Source organism: Sphaerodactylus townsendi, linkage group LG11 (assembly GCF_021028975.2).
Source record: "Sphaerodactylus townsendi isolate TG3544 linkage group LG11, MPM_Stown_v2.3, whole genome shotgun sequence".
NCBI classification, from domain to species: Eukaryota; Metazoa; Chordata; class Lepidosauria; order Squamata; family Sphaerodactylidae; genus Sphaerodactylus; species Sphaerodactylus townsendi.
The window spans coordinates 63,613,284-63,626,799 of NC_059435.1; positions in this window are offsets into that span (position 1 = coordinate 63,613,284).

The window sequence follows — 13,516 nt, forward strand, 5'->3', positions numbered from 1 at the left end:
GCACTGAAAGCAGTTTGAAAGTGCATTATTCTTCATGTGTGGAATGAGCCTAAGATTCTATGGATCAGAAGCAGCTCCTTTGCATAGTTGGGAAAATATTTGTTGTTTGCAAACAATATTTTCCCCCAAATGTCAGATCACAAGTGCTCTACAGTGCACATTCTCACGCTGCTTTCCCCATCCCTCATGCATCATATTTGTTATATTTTGAAAGATCAATATAGTAAAAAGAAGTTTTGATCCTGCTAGGGTGGAGGTGGAAGTTACATGACTTGTCTTTCGACTCCAACCCAGCCCATTTCGCCTGACTGATTCAAAGTTCATTCATCGGAGCATTCAGGTTCAGTCACAAATGTTCTAGCTGTTTCTCCTAAAGCTGTTTCTTTCCACATCTGTCTAAGCAACGCAGCCGACCTGTTTACAAAACCCGTGCTTTCTCCAGTTGGAAAAGGACCCATGAAGTGCTTACAGCAAAAACTGGTTGTTTTGATCCTGCTGGGAGGAGAGCAGGCTTCTCTTCTCACCCCTTTGATTATCCCCCCCCCTTCCCAAAGTTGAACGTGTTCATTTCTGTGAAATTGATCACTTTTGCACATCCTTGTACTGCTACCTGGCATGTGAGTTGCAATCTAGCACATTCTGAGCAAGTGTTACAGATATCTTGTTGAATGTATCTGGTAGTTTAATTTACTATGTTTGACGGTGATGATCAGCCATAGCTGATCTCCAGGTCTGCTTCATGGCACTGAACAACTTGAACGCACAAGCAAAACTACTGTCAACTTCAAACTGATCAGCACCATTAGCATTGTGAAGTAATAGTTCAAGAAACACTTAGTCATAGGTATTTTTTAATGCAGCATTCATTGATGATTGATTTATGACCTATTTATCTGTTGAAGACAGTTGCCTGCCAAGCATAGGAGTGGAATAGAAATGTTGAGTATAGAAATTGTGTGAGAAAGTGTGTTCATGAAAAAACCAGTTGCTCTGCACTGCTCTGTCCAGCAACTTGTTGAACAGCCAAGAGGAACACACTATCAAAAATCAGTTTCCTGTTTATAACTGGCTCATGGCTGAGGACAGTGCTGGTATCTAGTCACTGTGAGCTGGCCTTCTATCCCTTTCCCTTCCCCTTTTCTTTCCTTTCTGATGTTTAAGATCAGTTAAGCATGTATAAGTTAAATTGGATCATCCCATTCTTTGCTGGATTTTATCCAATTTTAAGGTGCCATGATTGAATACTGTGTGATATTTTGTATGATTATTTTATTGTATTTATGAGCAGACATTTGTAAACAACCCTGAGCCCATGTAAGTATCCAGAAGGGCCATAGTTGGTGAACTAGCCATAGCTGGGAATACGTATTTCTGGCTACCTCCTGCACCTGAGCTTCAAGTGTTATAGAAGAGTGCAGGAGCTTTGCATCTATCTATCTATCTATCTATCTATCTATCTATCTATCTATCTATCTATCTATCTATCTATCTATCTATCTATCTATCTATCTATCTATCTATCTGTCTGTCTGTCTGTCTGTCTGTCTGTCTGTCTGTCCGTCCGCCTCACGTCAGATCCGCCCGTCACACACACGTCCAGTCCGTCTCAGCTCGATCCAGATCCGTCCGTCCGTCCACGATCATTGTCCGGTTCCGTCCGTCTCATTGCCTGTCCGTCTCAGTCCATCTGTCCGGGTCCGTCCAATCACACAGTCCATTCAACTGGCCTGTCACTCATCTATATTTCTGAATTTCAATTTCTAAACTGCCCTCCCCCTAGGGGCTTTGGATATGTGGCGGACTGGGATTGAACTTACGCCACTCTTTGGGATGGCATAAGGCCCTTGAACCCTATGGAGGACTTTTTGGAGGCAGAGAGGTTTTGCTTCTAATTTTGTCTCCCTGCACCACTGAAAAGCCCTCTGGAGGCAGTGGAGCAGCCCCCAAGGGTTCTGGATTGGGCTGCTTATGATTTTATAGTTAAAGTAACTGACTGGAGAAGAGGACTACATTCAGGCTTGCATTCAGGGTGGATTTAGTAAAATCCCTCCACATCTCACATCACTCAAAATGAATCACAATACAATATATTAAGACTATGGGAAATGTTTATATGTAGCCTGTTGCACGTGAGTCAGCTTTAGTGGGAAGAGGCCCATCCACTCAGTGGGAAGAGGCCAATTGTGCCTAGATTGCTGTGGGTGTGCCAATGTTTGAAAAAAGATGCTACCTAGATAAATTAAGGCACTTAGCAGTTGCCTTGTTGACCACAGTTGGTGCCTCCCTTTGCCTGGAAATCTTTGCTGTTTTTAAAATTGATGGATTGCAGGGCAAACATCAACCTGTTTATCCAGGGGTATTCTAGTCTAGTCCATTTGCATTCATTCTATTTATTTTTAGTCTGATTCCCTCCTTCTAGTAAGGATGCATGGAGTTGAAGAGCTTGCAACTCCACAGTTAATGTTGTAACATCATGAAATGAACAGTGTATAACTTACTTAGCACATAAAATGGCACTATTTGGCATATTTGTGCCACCAAGGTTATTTCTATCGTTTGGTATCCAAGCATCTCCATTGATGTAAACAGCAACCAGTGATCTAGGCTAATAGACTGCCTCTGGTTTTGAGTCACTCCAAATCAATGTGACTCATCAGCATGCCTGCACAGCAGACGTCTGTGGGGGCCCTTGAGAGGCACTCTTAATCGCCAGATTTTTTTTACCCAGTTGCTGAAAAAGAAAATCTGTAAAAATTAAAATAACAATGAAGTACATGATGCAAGAATGCTGAATGAGATTTCATATGCTCTGTTTTTCCGTATTTTTCAGTAATCCCCCCCCCCCCCATCATCGGTGTTCCTCTTTTCCCTCTGAAGAATGGATTTAAAACGTTGTTAGTATTCAAGCTGGTCTTTCCCAAGTTGCAAGATCTTCAGTCTCTTTGTGGAAAGGAGCTGAATTTTTCTGAAAAGTAAAATAAGGATTTGGGGCAAATTTACATTGGTTTAATTGGTGGTTGATCACATAGGAGGCCAGCCAGTAGCTGCTAGTGGTGCCTACTCCGAATCTGGGATTGAGAGAAACTGTAGTCTCCTTGATGTCTGATTCCATTTGTGATGACGCCAAAAATTCCCCTCAACCTCACCAGAACAAAAAATGCTGTAAAATACTGAACCTGGCAATGCTTAATTACTCCTCTAACTGGATCGCAGCTTGTTTGAAGTTGGGACGTTGACAGGAAAAGTTCTGGTTTTCCAGGAAGTGATGTCATAGTTTTGCTGACTACCATCTCTCATTTCGCTGCCCTCTTGTTTCCTGATTTTATATTTATTTTTCTCCCACAGCCACCTGGAGAGCTGGGTGCCACGGCCGGTGCTGCCCCCAAAGAGGCTTCCTGGTGGCTAAAAGGGCTGCTTGAATCCAAAGGAAGGGGAGCCAGCATAACACCAACAAAGGCCAGGAGGGAGCTGACTAGTGTTGGCTCCTCCTCTGGCCATGCCCCCAACTCATCCCTGCAATGCTGGCAGCAGAGGCCCCAGGATGCTGCTGCAGTGTTCAGCAGCATCACCCCTCCACTGAGGTAACTGCCCCGGGGAGGGTGAATCTGCCAGCACAGCAGTGCGCAGCTCCCTTTGAATGGGGCTGTTTGTGTTGATTCTTTTCTCAGTGGTGTAGCGTAAAACATCAGAGGACTTGCTTCCTTCCACCTCCCTCCACCCCCATAGTTCTGTCGAACAAGCAGATATGCCTAAATGTGTTTGTGCTGCGTCTGTTCCCTGATAGTAGACCGAACATTCTCCTGCACATTCTTGAGTTTTAAAAAGGAAACTATTTTAATCAGGGCACTCACACACCTGCTTCAGGGCAGTCTATTGTCAAACAAAAATGAATGTTGCATGCAGCAGATGCGGACAAATCTTCAGCAGTGTGTACTTGCTTGCGTGCATGTTTGCATATCTGTGTGTGTGTATGTACAGGGGCTTATAGGCAGTAATCCTTGGTATGAGAGCAGAGATATTACACATACCTCTGAATTTCCCTAAATTCTTCCACGGAAATATTGCAAGGGATGAGACCTCTGAGGCACACTGCGTGTTCTCCTGAGCATAGCAGCCAAGCCAGAATGCAGTAAAGGCACCGTCAGCACCGAATTCCTCATTTTGGAGGGGCCTGTTGGAGAATCCTGAATGAAACAGGTTAAGCGAAAGGTCAGCGCCTTGCATTCAAATGGAAAGCTGAAACAGCAGAAAGCACATAGTTGGGGTAATAGACAACTGTCAGGTGTGGCTGCAAAAAGAGATGAACTGCAACCTTAACAGAATCTTAGCGACAGAGTGACAAACCTCAAAACTTAATTATGCCATGTGAGTCCACCAGGCAGGGCATATTATTATCCCAGTGAGTTTCCATATGGGGAAACCAGAAGGCTGTCAGTAATGGGGCTTGCCCTAGACTGAGGTGAGCACAGGCCCAGCCGGGTGGAAACTTGCCACTCTTCTTCATGCTCTTCTTCGAGTAGCGAGTGGAATGCAAAAGGCAGGAAGAGTTTATTGTCCTTTCCTTTGCCGCACACCTCTGAGCCTTGGGCTAGCTACTGGCATCAACAAAACAGAAGGCATAGGAGGATTCGATGCAGCCTTCTGACTTAAGGAGTTATTTTTAGAGATGCTGATTCAAGAGCTCTTCAAGAATGTGGACTGGGTTTTTGCATTCAAGGTGGTGGCCAACAAAGTGTCTCTTCTCCACTCCAAGGCAGCCCTAACTGCTTTCTTCTTCTTCTGACTGATGCTATTGGATGGTTGGGGAGAAAATGGGGCAAATGTTGGAGGTGGTGATGGCCACTAACCTGGATAGCTTTAAAAGGGGCTTGGACAGATTTATGGAGAAGTCGATTTATGGCTACCAATCTTGATCCTCTTTGATCTGAGATTGCAAATGCCTTAACAGTCCAGGTGCTCGGGAGCAAAAGCCACAGAAGGCCATTACTCTCACATCCTGCATGTGAGCTCCCAAAGGCACCTGGTGGGCCACTGCGAGTAGCAGAGAGCTGGACTAGATGGACTCTGGTCTGATCCAGCTGGCTTGTTCTTATGTTCTTATGTTACCTCTTCAGTCCTCAGATGGTTCTGTTGTGATGGTGACAGCTGTCTTTCCTAACAAAGGCTATGCATGCACACTCAGCCCCTTCTGTTGGTGAAGCGGCCCCCTTGCTACCACTACATATATGGTCATCAAGAAATATATATATATATATATATATATATATATATATATATATATATATATATATATATAAGGTATTATACAAGGTATGGTTATTTATATATATATATATGGTTATATATATATAAATAACCATACCTTGTATAATACCTTATATATATATATATATATATATTTCTTGATGACCATATATGTAGTGGTAGCAAGGGGGCCGCTTCACCAAATAACCATACCTTGTATAATTTTTTAAAAAGATACTTCATCTTTTTAAGAGGATAGTCATATTGGTCTGCAGTAGACGGGCTAGATTGGAATCCAGTAGCACCTTACAGACCAATATGTTAGAAGTATGAACTTTTGAGAATCAAAGCTCTTTTCTCTGGATGGTTCTACCACCATAATGTGGCAAAAAGTGCCTGTATTCACAGCCGACCTATGGTGACCCTGTAGGGTTTTCAAGGTGAGATAAATGAGGTGGTTTACCATTGCGTACCGCTGCATAGCAACCCTGGACTTTGTTAGTGGTCTCCCTTCCAAGAACTAACTAGAGCCAACTTTGCTTAGGAGCCAAGATATGTCAAGATTGGGCTAACCTGGGGCCACAAACATAATAGAGCAGTGGTTCTCAACCTTCCTAATGCCATGACCCTTTAATACAGTTCCTCATGTTGTAGTGACCCCCAACCCTAACATTTATCCATTTTACAGATGGTGAACACTGATGCAGAGAGTCTTAGGCGACCCCTGTGAAAGAGTTGTTCGACCCTCAAAGGAATCATGACCCACAGGTTGAGAACCGCTGTAATAGAGGGATTTATTTCCCTATAAATTGGTTTGTCCTACAAACTGGGTTGTTGCAGCCCAGCGCCTTCCTTATACAAAGTTTAATGTTCTGCCTGTGACCCAGGTGATAAGTCTTGCAATCATTTCCTGCACCAATAGCAGGCAGGCAACATTTCCAGCTTTGGCCATTTAAATGATGCTTCCTTCCACAGAGGCACAAAGACAAGTACTTTGGATTCTTTAGCCACCTGACCCTAACATGAACCTATGCAAGAGACTTGATTTCTCCGGCTGTAAAGTGTGGGAAAGTAGCTGTAGGCCTGAAGAAAATGAAACTCATCTACCACAGCTATTGTGCAGTCACAAAGATGCTTGATGCTTGAGTCAGGCAGCAATTAATAAAGTGGGATGTGCTGACCGACAGCTTGACGTGTAAGTAACTGTAGTGGTCAAACAAGATATGTTCACCTGGTGGAAATGTTTGCCGTGTTGTTCTCAGCAGGTCTACTGCAGCCTACCCTCCCTCACCACTCATTTTTTCCCAGGACAGTTTTCCTGCCGAGAACCTTGTAAACTTTCTTACAATCATAGCTCTTCATGATGCATCAGAATAATTTCTATTCTATTTTTTTGCTTTTCCAAGTAAATGCATATTTTATAGAATCCATTTATTTTAGGGAGCTTATATCCCTGATCTACGTTCAACAACTTTTGCATGAGTAACAGTTTAATATTTTAAACAGTAACAATAAATTCCAGGGCTTGATATCACATACATTGAGGGGGGGAGAGAGAGAGATTTTCATCTAAAATCTGTACTAAACACCATATCTCTTTGAATTCTAATTCTATATGTCACCTTTCAGATATATTTCATATTTCCATGTCGCAGTTTAGATAATCATTAAGCTTGTTTCCTGTACTAATATTTTTTTGTGACTGCCAACACATAAAATATAATTTGTCTATATTCTTTATTGACTTTATCTGACACAGATGAAGGGATTGGCTCAGATCTCCTGGCAGTTTTCTATAGGCAGAGCAATCTGCAATCATGAAGCAGAAATTTCCCACCTTCCACTTCCCACAGCACTCCCTGGAACATCTCCTGTAATCTTCCCTCCCAAAGGAGAGGCCACCCTCCAAGAACAGGATTTCAGGAAGTATTTTAGGCAGTTACAGGAGAGGGGAGAAATGTTTGCATTCTTGAGTACCCTCTGCCCATGGAAAACTTGTAGTGGGATCTACATAGCCTTCTTTTTCCTCTGTGGGGTACAACCACTGAACAATTCTGTTTTGTCTCTGTAGGAAAGGGTATTTCAGAAATTGTAGGTAGAAGTAACAAATTCCACAGCTGCATTACAAGTTGAGCTGCATAATCCCCTGGCCTCAAGTCCTGGTGGTTTGGCACCCACCCCCTTTTCCTCACCAACTCACACACTTGTCCACTTTTGCGCTGTTATCAACAAAGACTTCTGATCCAGCCTCTAGATTCCGCTTATTGACTTCACCCTCAAGACCTGACAAAAGTATCCCTTGGTGATATGAAAGGCTCCTACCTGAGATCCTGGCAAGGTGTTGCCAGTCAGAGTAGACAAGAAATGACTCAGGTTCAGTGGCCTCGACTTCTGTGCAGGGTAGTTTCTGTGTTCATGTGTGCACCGGCCAAGTTTTACTGACCCAGAAACTATGTTTAAATGCATACCTCTTATTTGGCGGAGTGGGGGGATTTGGGAAAGGAAACATGAAATAGCTTAAACTGAAAGGATCTTGGGTCCTGGTTTGCACAAAGGAGAAGCAAAATCACAGTAGGGGATTTTCTGTTCAGAACGGGAAGGATGAAAACCTAGAGCCATCCATAATCACTCATGTCTGCTACCTGTAATAGAGGGGAGTCAAATGTCTAGTTGTCAATGGCTCATTTAGCCCTTAGTCATCAGCTGTCGGCAAAGAGGGAAACCAAGGGCAATAGCAGCCCACACAAGGGGAGATTGTGTGTCTCTGTAATAGAGTGCTCATTTTGTATGGAAAACATTCCCCTATCAAATTTCTTAATCCTTAGGGAGAAACCCCGGTGATTCAAACAGTCTTTGCCCTCTGATATGTGAGCAGTCATTGTAAACATCACATCTCTGGGGCGGGTGGATTTTCTTAATCGTTCATTGCATTCTGTCACCTTCTGGTTATTGGAGGAAGCCTGTGTTCTTCGTAATATGGCCGCCTTGTCCTCCTCTGCTGATGAAATGCAGATTTTATTCATTAAGTCGAGTGCTTTTATTCCACAGGTGGAAAGCTATATGGATGCAACCAATTTACAGCTCTTCCGGGTGCCTTCCCTCAGACTCCTCCCCAGAGACGTAGAGAATCCAACAAGACACATTTTTTCCTCTCCCTCCCTTCCCTCCCCACTGCGAGGCATTTGGGCTGATTAGGCAGCCCAGATCGAGGAGCAGGCGGTGCCTGCCAGTTGGCAACCTGCGTGGCTCATTGTTTCTTTTTAATCCATTTGCCGCTCTGGCCATGATTGCAAAACTCCTGCCTTGCAGAAGCGCCACGATTGACTAAGCAGTCCGGGCCACATCTGATCTCAGAGCCATTCGGCTGTAGCCTTCCCAGGGTAGCTTTCATAATTGAACACGAAGTTTATATTCTGAATTCTAAAGGTACGAGGATTAGGGAGAATGGTTGTTTACCTATTCTGGTCATAAACTGGTAACACAGTGGTACCTGAGGTGGTTGTTTGTGTAGGAAAATTTCTAGGCTCAAAACATTCTGTTATTACAGAGAATCAGCTGAGAAAACCCCATCGCGAGAGCCATTTCCCATTTTCATTCCTCACCTTTGATGAAGAATATGTCCCCCCCATAGCATTATGCTTTGCTAGCAAAAAATCTACTGGCAATCTTTAACTCAAATAGTGTCTGGCTGTCCCTGACTTGAGCCGGAGCCTTTTCATCTCTGGTCCTGGCAAGGTGGAATGCTCTGTCTATGATTAGGTCTGTAACTCAGAGCCTAGGATGTTCATGGACTACAATCCTATCAGGTGCCCCTGCTGGCATGGCCAATTGGCCATGCTGGCAGTGGGTTATGGGAATTGTAGTCCATGAACATCTGGAGAACCCAGGTTGCAGACCCTGGTCTATGAGATCAGTCCCGCAGGATCTGTGCCAATTTGGAGGGCTTGTAAGATGGAGCTGTTCCATCAGGTCTGTAGTTGAGTGCAGCTGTGGGTTTTGATCGGCCCTCACTGGCCTCCATTCCTCTCCTCTGTTCTTCTGGTTTGGCCATGGTATTTTAGAAAGTTTTATGCTGATGTTGTGGTGACATTCAGCAAGGCTAATGACCAGGTAGCTACTGCAACCTACATTCACAATTTCAAGCTTGCTTGGCTCATGTGCACACTGTGCAACATGCATACATTTTAGATCACTCATATTTTAAGTACATGTGCTCTTTTACACTTGTACAATCCACCTCAGTCTGGTAGTATTCACCGTGTTGCCATATGTTCACAACTTACTGGCACAAGCTACAGTTCTAGGTGGCAGCTAAAGAATGCATAAAAGCACTTTGATCCAATTTAAAGCCCTTGATTAATATAAACCTGCTTGGCTTTGGGTCTCAGGCAAACTGGCAAGAGTAGAATTTACCCCCACTGCAGACAGCAACTGGAGCAGGCTGAAGATAACCAAAGAAAGTAACCTGTGTTGTAAACTTATCTCTCCCCTGTACATATTGATAGGGAGACGGAGAAGATACAACAGCAATGGGGGAAGAAGAAGAGTTTGGATTTGTATCCCACCTTTCTCTCTCCTGTAAGGTGATTCAAGGTGGCTTCACTTGAGCTCCTTTCCCTTCCTCTCCCCACAACAGAAGTTCCTTGTGGCAGGAGCAGGTGGGGCTGAGAGAGTTCCAAGAACTGTGACTAGATCCAAAGGTTGCTCCAGCAGGGAATGGGTAGGCATGTGGAAACATGCCTGGTTCACCAGGATAAGCCTCTGTCACTCAGGTGGAGGAGTTGGGAATCACACCTGGTTCTCCAGATTAGAACCCATACCTGCTCTCAACCGGGCTAGGGTTGTCAGCCCAGTATTAGCAACATCAGGGGAGATGGCAGGAGAAGAATTGTGAATGGTATCAAGTCAACACTATGACGCCACTCTCCAGTGCAAAACCAGCTTCATCAGAGGGAATCTAATAGAAATGGGGGGGGGGGGGGGTTAAATGCAGTGCTATTTCTATATTATTATTGTAAGTTACTTTTCATTCAATTAGGAATCCTCCTTGACAAAGCTGCACATAAAAATGTAGGGGTTGCAAAATTTATTAAAGAATTTGTTTCCCCATGCACCGCTTGTTTCCCTTGCCTTTGCCTTTGTTGGGGAGACTGCATAAACATGTGTGAAATAAATAATATACATACTTCCAGTCAGGAAAAAAGGCCCTACCATATGGTTAAACCAAATGAGATACCAGGAAGATCCATAATTTCTACACTTTTCTGTGTTTTAAACAACAGAGGTGCTTCTTATTGGGTCCATGGCACTGATCTCAGCTATTTTCTTGACTCCTCAAATGGGCCCTAGTGGTGTTGGGATCTCAGCAGGTTCACACCTAATTTCCGGCAGAACCGGGTTGTTAAAATGGTGCTTGTAAACAACCAGTTGTTAAATTCATTTGAATCCCACCACTGGCCTAGGGCTACTGTTTTCTGCCCTGGAGAAAACATACCAGCAGTCGGCACCATACAGGTAGCCTGCATGTTTCTGCCATTATGACAAAACAAAGGTTCTTGGAGGCACTTAAGGCTGGAGAAATGACATAGGAGGACGAAGTTGAAACCCTCTTCCTAGAGAATCATGGTCTCATGCTGAGCCACTCCCAACTGTTGTTTATCCAAAGAACCCATACTGGAAACCTTGACCATGGATCTTCCAACATCTTGTGTGGTTTGGCCCTCATTACTTCTGTGATCTTTGGAATAATTTATGGAAACCATCTGGAGGACAGGATGGTTTAGTGAACATCTGGAAGGCAAATGCTGGGAGGTAGTGGTCCCTCACCCCCCCATATTTGAAGGAGTAGAGAGCCATCTCCTCCACCCTTAATAATTCCTTGGAGAAAGGACAGGACCAAAAATGTACCAAATAAATAAGTGTAAGAGTAGAAGAAGAAAGAAGAGTTTGGATTTTATATCACCCCTTTTCTCTCCTCCCGTAGGGAGACCTCAAAGGCTTACAATTTCCCTTTGCCCCTTTCTCCCTCACAACAAACACCCTGTTAGGTGGGGTATGGGCTGAGAGAGCTCCTGAAAGAAAAGCTGTGACTAGCCCAAGGTCACCCAGCTGGTATGTGTGGGAGTGTACAGAGCTAGATCTGAATTCCCCAGATAAGCCTCCACAACCTCAAGCAGCAGAACTGGGAATCAAACCAGGTTCCTCCAGATCAGAGTGCAACCTGCTCTTAGTCACTGCTCTTAGCCACTATCAGTACCACTCACGCCACTGCTGCTCCCAACAGTGTACCCTTTTGATGCAATCTAGGACTACCACTGACAAGCAGCGGATTGGACTGAAGGCATCATCTGAATGGTTGTAGAAAAAAATGGATGCTTTGTGAAGCAAAAGACATCTAGGCATGAACACCAAGGCTTTAAAATGTAAAAAAAGGCTTCGTTCGGCATCCATCAGTGGGAGAATGGAAGGAGCTGAATAATAGCACTTCCGTGTCGCCAGCATCGCAGCAAATCTCTGCCCCTTGAACAAAACATCAATCAAATCCTTAACGTATGGCAGTACATGACCTTTACAAGCATAACAATGTATAAAAACGCAATTCAATTCAGAAGCTGGTGAGCTGCAAGTAACAGGCCCAGGGGATTCCGAGGGAAATAGGCAAGCCGAATCGAATTTTTCATCCTAGGGAAATACAACCTGAGATGATAAGAACTCACACTGTGCAACAACATTTATGCTGAAGCTCAAGGTTTCAAAATGCCCTTTGCTTCTGATGGCTAGAAGCAAAATGAATGGTGCTGGATTCTTTCTGAAATCATCTTCTGCTATATTCTATAGCCTTCCTAAACGCATTGCCCTTCTCAGTTCAATGCATGCTTATGGCATCTTTAGTCTGCATGATAATGACAAGCCGGGGCTGTGGAGGAGGGAGAAACATCAGTTCCCCATCTCTGTGAAGGAAGGATTAATTATGACCTGACAAGCTTCTAGCCATTCATTTTATCCTCCCCACAACAACCCTGTAAGGTAGAGTTAGGCCAAGAGAGAGTGACTGACCTCCAAATCATCCAGCAAGATTAATAATGTCACATTGGGATTTTGAACCAGATTTCTCAGTTCACAGTCTAATTCTTTTAATCCAATTGCACTGACTGTCAGGGAGTGAAAACTGTGCGCGCTTTTAGAGCAACAAATGATAATGGCTTTGTGTAAACAGAAAAATGGTGTTGTGAAGGACGACGATCGATAAATCAACGGCTTTGGAAGTGCAGCCAAAAGCAAAGCGCAAGGGAAAATGTTCACAGGATTGGTGTGAGCAACCAGCTGGCTAACAGAGGCCGCTTCCATCGGCAGACTATGCATGCCTGGGAGGAGGATGGCAAAAAAGCAGCTGTCCCCAGGTGGGCCTATTCAGCACGAGCGCGGCGAGCCAGCTTCGCGACAGCAGCTGCTTCCCGGCCTCGCCCACTCCCTCCCTCTGCATCTTACTTTGTCCTCGGGAAGTTCTCTTCCGCCGCTGGCCGGTGGGTCTGGGACACACACTTCTGCCTGGCGCATCGCTGGAGCAGTCGTGCAGGACTGGGGAAGCGGTTTCCAGGCCTTCGGTGACGCGTCGGAGTGAAACTTCCATTGGATGCTGCGGCAGTCGTCGGCTCAGCGAAGCTGGCGCCAGCTATCCTGGCTCTTTCTGGGACCCGCTCATGCAAATGGATCCCAGCGTATCGCTAACCCAGCCGGGCTTCCACCTCCGCAAGGAAACGGGCCAGAGAGAGAGGGAGGTATGTCTCTGAGAGGGAAAAAAAAGACTGAAAACCTTTTGGATTTGGATTCCTGCATGTTAACATCATCAAGTTCTCTTAGCTGTTATTAGTGAAAATCTACCCTGAGGAGGATTTCAGTCAGAGAGTGAATCTGATCTTGAAATATGGTGTGTGTGTCAGTGTAGGCTGAGAGCAAAATCCATTGCAGAACAAAAGAATGGGAAGTTGATTTTGGCCAAGGCTGAGTAGAGAGAGACTTTCTACAGTAACCATCAATAAAAGGTCGCGGGAATATAGCTTCTAAGTGATAAAAGAAGAATCTCGTTAAGCCAGTTAGGAAGAGCAACTATATGCATAGGGAGGATTCCCTGTCTGGTGTGTTAGTGATGCGGGCTTAAGTTAGCTCTATGAAGGAGATTTCCTGTGAAGTGGGTGTCTTTAACAGTGGGCGCAGGCTGGGTGGCTACTGGAGAGAAAGGGTACCCAGCCCTGCTAGGAACCTGCTAGAGACT